The sequence below is a fragment of the Pteropus vampyrus genome, unplaced genomic scaffold, assembly GCF_000151845.1.
Source record: "Pteropus vampyrus isolate Shadow unplaced genomic scaffold, Pvam_2.0 Scaffold125, whole genome shotgun sequence".
Taxonomy (NCBI): domain Eukaryota; kingdom Metazoa; phylum Chordata; class Mammalia; order Chiroptera; family Pteropodidae; genus Pteropus; species Pteropus vampyrus.
The window spans coordinates 2,501,437-2,509,016 of NW_011888906.1; the positions used below are offsets into that span (position 1 = coordinate 2,501,437).

Below are 7,580 nucleotides of genomic sequence, written 5' to 3' on the forward strand. Positions count from 1 at the left end.
TAGCATTCATACATATTATCGTTCATTCTCTTGGCTGTGGAGCAGTCCATGGTGTGAGTACACTACAGTGTACTTACCTGTCCTTCTGTGGATGGGCATTTCTGGCCATTGCAAACATTCCTGCTGTGAAAATTCTAGAACATGCCTTTTGGCGAGCCTAGTTCCTTTTTTCTGTTGGGCTTATATCTAGGATTTATGGGGTCATAGAAGTTGTGTATTAAACTTGGGTCTTTGATTTTAAAAGTTGTCTGTTACTATAGTCTTCCATTCATTTATTTTCTTCATTAATGCTTCCAGGATGCATGTAAAGGCACGTTCTCCTGTCTTGCTTGACTCTGAGTTGCTGCACTAAGGTAGACTGGGCTGCATGCCTTATATACTCTCAGTTAAAGCCAAATCCTCAGAAAGCCCTCATTCTGCACCTTCCCTCCGTTACCTTCCCTTCTCTTACCTTCCTACTGGCTCTCTCTGCTTCAGCAACATGAGCCTGCTGTTCCTTACACCGTGTGGCACTAACACCTTGGGCCTCAGCACAGGCTGTTCCTTCAGCCTGAGATGCTCCAGCCCCAGGTATCTGCGTGACCCCTTCACGCACCTCCTTTGGTAGTAGCCACGATGTCCCCTTTGTGATATCTCCCTCAAACACCCTACTTGATGCTCTGACCTTCCTCTTCATCAGCCTATCTCCTTAGCTTGCGTTGGTTTCTCCCCATGACTTCATTGCCATTGATCATACCGTATGTTACCAGCTGTGTGCTGGCTGTACCTCACACCTCCTGCAGCCACCACCAGGACACGGATTCTGTCTGTTTTATTTATGCTGAGTCTGAAGTATAAGCACACAGCCTGCCTAGGGTGGCCCCTCTATAAATATTTGTTAAGTGAATACTTGTCTGAAATACAGATATTATCAGCTCCAAGCATGGGCACCTTGTCAAACAGTAAATTATATAAATGTCTAACCACTATGCTGTATACCTGAAACTAATATAAAATAATATTGAATGTCAAATGTAATTGAAAAAGAAAAAAAAGAAAATTAGAATAATTTCATCTGACATTCTCTAGGGATGGACATTAGATCTTGGTAATTGCCTCATTTTTTTGTAAATTAGTTGCCAACAGACCAGTTAATATGAAGGGCTAGAATTCCTAGGAATGAATCTGACAGTTTCCTTTTCTTGGAAAATCAATACATTATTTATCTTTTGGCCCCTCCAACATTCTTCTTGATTTCTCAAAGGTCCTTCATGTGACTCTAAGATAACATCAGTAAGATTCTGCCGGCCCCCTACCTTGACTGCAATCCTGTTTCTAAGCAAAGTTTTTGCATCATCAACCTTTCCTGTGCACCTGTCCAGGACAGGGCACCGTCCTGAGCCCTGAGGACACAAAGGCACAGAGGACATTTTCTCTGCTTCTGAAGTTTTCTCGGGCGTCAGTGTAGGGAGAGAGCTGCAGTTAAAGTGACAGTGGCCTGGTGAAGCTGTGGGTGGTGAGGGCACACGAGTGGGTGGGCAGTAAACATGGTGGGACAAGGTTCTGTCAGCATGGGCATAGGGAATCTGGTGAGAGGTTTTCTTGCTATGGATTATGCACTCAACAAATATTTATTGAGCTTATACTATGTGGCAGGCACTACACTGAACAATGGGGATACAGTCATGATGTGGACACACACAGATTGTGTCCTTATGGAGCTCACAGCCTAGTGAACAAACCAACAAGCAAACCCATAAATTAAAAAAAAAGTTTGTAAAGAAGGAAATAAACATGACGATGAGAGCCAAGGTGAGAGGTGAAGAATTATTTAAATGGGGAAGAATGTTGGAGAGAGCCTCTCCAAGGACCTCCAATGGACTGGCCAGGAGAATGAAGAAAGGTCATTCCAAGCTCTGGCAGAAGCGTCGGGGTGGGAAGGGTGTACTGTGTACAGAAACTGAGGGGAGACCACTGTGTTGAGTAGGAAAAGGGAGCGTGGCACTCAGTGTGGTGGGTGGGGTGAGGCAAGACGCAGACTATACAGGGCCTTGTAGGTGATGAGAGGACATTGGATTTCTGCTTAGAGTCATGAGAAGCATTTTGGGGGAATAGCATGGTTTTATTTCCATTTCGCAAAGATCCCTCTGGCTACAATGTGGTGGACAGATTGGAGAAAGGCAGGGAGGTGGGTGGGATGGCTGCTGCAGTTGTTCTGGAAGAAAGGATGCCACCACCACCACCACCATAAACAATAACAAAACAACCCATCTCCAAGGAAGTGCCATAGTGTTTCGTTCATTGTGAATCACCAATGCCTAGAGCAGTACCTGGCATAATTATCTGCTAGGTATAGATAATTAATAATAGTAGCTGCTAACATTAAAAAAATGCTTATGTTCACATCTCATTTAATTTTCACAGTAACTTTATGATTTAGGGCAAGGGATTGGCAAACTACAGCCCATAGGCCTGAACCAGCCCACAGCTTATTTTGTAAGCCTATCAGCTAACAATGGTTTTTATGTTTTTCAAGAGTTGTAAACAAAACAAAGCAAAGAAGAATATAAGAGACCATCTGGCCCATAAGGCCTAGAATATTTACTATCTGGCTCTTTGTAGACCTCTGATATAGAGTATTTGTCAGGGTAGGCTAGATCGTGCTGTGTAACAAACAGCCTGTAATCTCAGTGATTTAGCCTAACGAAGGTTTATCTCTTGCTGACTCAGAGTCAGCTGTGGGCTGTGCAATCCTCCCAGGCATCTATCATCCAGATGACCAGCCATCCAGGCTATTCCGATCCTGTGGCTCTGATATCTTAACCTGAGGCCTCTTGGTTGCCATGGCAGAAGAAGAGAGAGGCTGAGAATCTCATGGGGGCCTTTCATTAACTCTTGTTTCCTGCACATATAAATCATTAATTAGAAGTCATCAGATGGCCCTGCCTAACTATGAGGGGCTGAGAACTGTAAAAGAGCACCTGGAATGAGACGAGAAAACTGAGCTTCAGAGAGGCTTACTCAAGTTTACACAGCAAGGAAAAGGCAGAACAAAGACACACACTAGGCAAGTAGGATTTCCAGAACCCATGATCTAGTGCATTCTATTACATTCTCCTTCCCTTACATGCTCCTTATCTTGGCCACAAACTCCATTAAACATCTCCTTGCTTTGGAGAGGCTCAGATAGAATGTGCCCATGGTTGCTGGCATATCTCCCAGAGACGTCTTCTTAGCTCTGTGCTCTCTCCCCCAGCCTCTGTCCTCCTGGCTCTGGCCCCAATGGGGGTGGAAGGTGCCACAGCCTGAATAACTCCCAGCTCCATTGGCTCCCTGTAGTGATGAATGACACCCATCTATCGTGGGCTCTGCTGATAGCCCAGCTTATCCATCATGGCCTGGCACTCCCAGGTGATGTATTAGTGCCTGGAGAATGGATTGCTCAATAGCTGGTCTGCTTGGGAAGGAAACTGAGCCAAAGAGTGGATTCAATCTAATTACCTGTTCACCCTGGTCCTTTGGCAGCCCCTCTTGGGCTCCCTGCAGAAATATGACTTGCAGTTCTTGAGCCACCAGGTCATTCCCAACTCATTGCTGATGAACAGGGCATTATTTTGAAGAAAAAAATCATGAAGGAGCTATTAGCAGATTTGCTTCATGGTGGAAAGTCAGGAAGGCCAGTGAGTTTTCTGAGGATGAGTGAAGGGTGAATCAGACAATATATGGGGGTGAGTAATATTTGAGATGGATCAGAGGTGCTGGGTCAGTGGACAAGTCAATGACCAAGACTGGACTCTGTAGTTATATAGACTTGGATTTGTGTTCTATTTCTGTCACTTACTGGCTGTGTGACCTTGAGTAAATCATTTAACCTCTCTGAGCTGCAGTTTCATTTTCTATACAATGAGATTAATGGTTTATAGGATTAACGGGTCTCTCTCTCTTTCTCCAGCCCCCTGCCCCCAAGTACCAAGCATAGTAAGTTTGGTATACAGTAAGTGAGGATGATGATGGTGATGATAATAATGATTATTATAACTCAATTATTATAATTAAAAATCAGTGAAATTGTTTCCCCTGCTTTCTGCCACTTCCTTCCTTCCCTCCTTCCTCCCTCCCTCTCTCCCTTTCTTCTTTTTCTCCTTTTTCTCTGCCTTCACCATCACCTTTACCTTTGTCTTTGCCTTTTCCTTCTCCTTCTTCGCCTTCTCCTCCTCCATCTTCTTTTAGACGAGAGAGACTTGAGTCTATTGTGTATCTTGAGAGAATGGAGCCAGTGTTATAGGAGGAGCTGAAGATCTTGAAAGATGGGTGAACTGATGAAATATTGCCTTGGAGAAGTCACAGAAGACAGGAAGAATTCCAGGGACAGAAGTGAGGTTGGCCTCAACCAGGAGGAAGGGCAGGAGGTAAAAGCCAGCCAGAAGAGCAATGCCTCCCACCAGAACTGCCTACCTGGTTCCTTCCTCAACCCACTGGCTTTTGCTATCTTTTCTCTCCTGTGCCTATTCCAAGCTGGCCTCACCATGTCTGCTTTTGGTCCCCTTGGTTTGACAACATGCTTGAATTCTATTTTCTGACTCTTTCTGCCAGCTTCTTAGCTGTGTACCCTGCTTTGGTGCCCTGAAGCTTCAGTGAGAATTTCTGTCTCCACCAACCTGAGCTCTGCAAAGCTTCTGCTGGCTGAGCAGATCCTGGAAGGAGCAACTTGTGGGCATGTTCAATGGATGAGCCTGGAATTAGCCTCATTGCCTCAAGTGTGACATTATGGGCTAGTGACATAAACCCTGTGTGATATACATCTTCTTTTTGTCTGCCCTGATCTTTTTTCTTTAGGGAACTACCTATTCTTTTGTCTGTAAGTGGTTGGATCTATAAGTACCTTGCTCAGCTAATGTAGCTTTTGGGGGCACTGATGCCACTCCCATCCAGAGGTGGCCATGTGTCCCAGGCCAGGCTGAATGAAGTCTTTGTAGGGACTTTTGCTGGCTGTATCATGAAAGAACATACTGACTTCTTTGGAATATAAGTCTAAAGGACATAATAGAGCTGGGGTTGCCATAGGCCACCTTACCCACCCCTAGGAGGGGGATGTCTATATCCAAGGACACAACCAAAAAGAGGTGAACAGAGAGACAGAGAGAGAGGGACAGAGCCAAGACAGGCATGGCTCTCCTGGCTACACTTGAATTCTGTTCTGTTCAGACCAGTTCCACATCTTATACTTCTCATCAAATGAGCCAATATATTCCTTTATTTGCTTTTACTATTTTGAATTGGGTTTCTGTCCCTCACAAGAGTTTAATGAATACATTCATAGCTCTGGGGGCGATAAATTCATGGTCTATATACCACCAGTTTCTACCTTCTATTCATGATAGGCGTGTTCAGTTAATCACAACACTCTCACCAAAACTAAACTTGACCTCGGAATCCTTCTCAGAATGGACACGGAATTCTAGGCAGCCTTCCCAATCAATCGGATGAAGTCAGTTGAAAGGACACTTGTTACCTTCAGGGGAACATTGGATGACGTGGGTTTCTGCCTTAGTTTCCTGATCCGGTGGCTGGAGGCCCAGCACCTTAGCTTCATCAGCTCTGTTCTTATCAGCCCCTCTTTCCCCAGGACCCAGGACCCAGGCCTTTCATTTCCACCTGCTGTCTGGATCCTGCTTCAAATATATCCAAGTCTTGTTGTTATGACCCTGAGGCCTACTTAATGGGCCTAAAGCCACCTCTGCCCTCATGCTCCCACCCCGGACCTCCATTCCTCAAATGGTCGTAGACGCAGCCTCGCTATGCTTCTCTGTGCATGGGGAAGCCCCCTCGCCAACGAGTTAATCCCATCCTGAGTCTGTTCGGTCTTCTTTTCTGCCCTTTCCCCAGACTATGCCAATGAATTTCTAACAATGGCCCCACTGGCCTCACATAGCTTGGATTGTTCCCTCTAGTGTCCTATTGAAAGTTGACATAGTTCTCTTTCAATCTATTCTTCCCTCTTCAACCAGGGTGGCCTTTCAAAATGTAAAGGAGAGGATATTAATTACTGTCTGCTTATAACTGCACGGGCCTTCTATTGCACTTAGCTTAAGTTCCATAAATGCCAACTTCTTACCATGGCTTTCAAGTCCTTGCATATCAGGTATCTGCCAGCCTCTTCAGCTTCAGGCTGGTCAATCAGCACCTCACTGTTTACACTGAAACCACCTGAGCTTCTACCAGCTGCTGGAATGGTCCCTGCTTCCACTTGCCACAGGGCTTTTGCACATGATGTTTCTATCGCCCTCTTCCCTTCATCTCTTTAATTCCTACTCATCCTTCCGGTATCATTTCAGCTGCCACTTTCATGTGGAAGCCCTTATTAATCTTTCTGATTATGTTGATAATATATATATAGCACTTACTTTGTACCAAGAACTTTATAAGTACTTTATACATATTATTTCATTTAATCCTCACATCAACCTTGCGAGGTTGATATTCTTATCCTATTTTACAGATGAGGAGCCTGAGGCATACATTACATCCCCATGTATCTCTGTTTTATACCACTTCACAGAGCTGGAATGTTATGTTTATTAACATTTGTTGAAAATGTATTTGTTTCCATACTCCACCTCAGTACCCAGAAAGTGAGACCCACACAAGCAAGGGCTGCCTCTGTTTTTGTTTGCCACCTTATCTTTAGTGCCTAGCACAGGGCCTGACACAGAGTTAGTGCTTAGTAAATATTTTTATGAACCCTTTCGGCAGCTCTGACTCTTAGGGATCTTCTCTACCATTGACACTGGCCCCAGACCCCAATAGCAGTCCCTTTTTGCATGAAGATTTACAATGGGATGGGAGTATCTAAGGCAGAGAGCGGGGCTCTACTGCCTGATTTCTAGGCAGCTTTTCAGCTGGTGAGCATCAGGCCCTGTAGGAGGAGGGCAGTGAGAATGTGAAGTGTTTGGGGGTTAAGGACAAGCCCAGCGGATGGAACAGGGTTGGGACCGACAATGAGCACAGCTGCTGGGGCGAAGCCAGGGTGCAGAGGCCAAGCCCTGTCGCTGATTTCCTGGATGGTTAGAGCTGAGCTCTAACAGCAGCCTTGGCAGCGACACTGATTGAACTCACTGCCTTGGAGCCCACAGCCTGGGTCAGGAAGTGGTGGGGGATCAGGAGCAAGTTGTGCACATAGTGGTGAGGCAAACACGCTCTGTGTGTGTGCATGTTGTGGGTATGGGCTGGTATGTTTGCAGGTATGGCTGTGTGCACATGTGTGAGATGGCTGTGAATTTACGTACTTGTGTGTGCATTAGTTTGAGCCAAAGGAAAGTACCTACAGAAACAGCAATTTTGTAGGTTTCAGCAGAGTACACATAGGTGTGGGTGGCTATAAATCTGGTGAAGGGGTTGAATATACGTAGATACTGCATGTGACATAGACTCGGTGTGGTGTTTAGGCTGTAAGTGCAAGCATGCATGATCTGTCTAGAGGTGGCTATGTATGTGTGTGCGTGTGTGTGCATGCCTGCATAATGGTGGGGAGAGCTGGATGATTATGTCAGGCCTTGTCAGTTACGTGTAGATAACGACACATACTCTCTAATAACTGAGTG

General features: G+C 45.3%; 1 long non-coding RNA gene across 1 annotated transcript in view; it reads left to right on the forward strand.

Moving 5' to 3' along the window:
• The window catches only part of LOC111743954, a 3,547-nt gene extending 1,757 nt beyond the window's left edge, over positions 1–1,790 (forward strand). Inside the window, exon 2 of the long non-coding RNA XR_002781951.1 lies at positions 1,244–1,790. This is a non-coding gene — a long non-coding RNA (uncharacterized LOC111743954). The remainder of the gene's footprint in view (positions 1–1,243) is intronic.
• Positions 1,791–7,580: the final 5,790 nt, after the last annotated feature.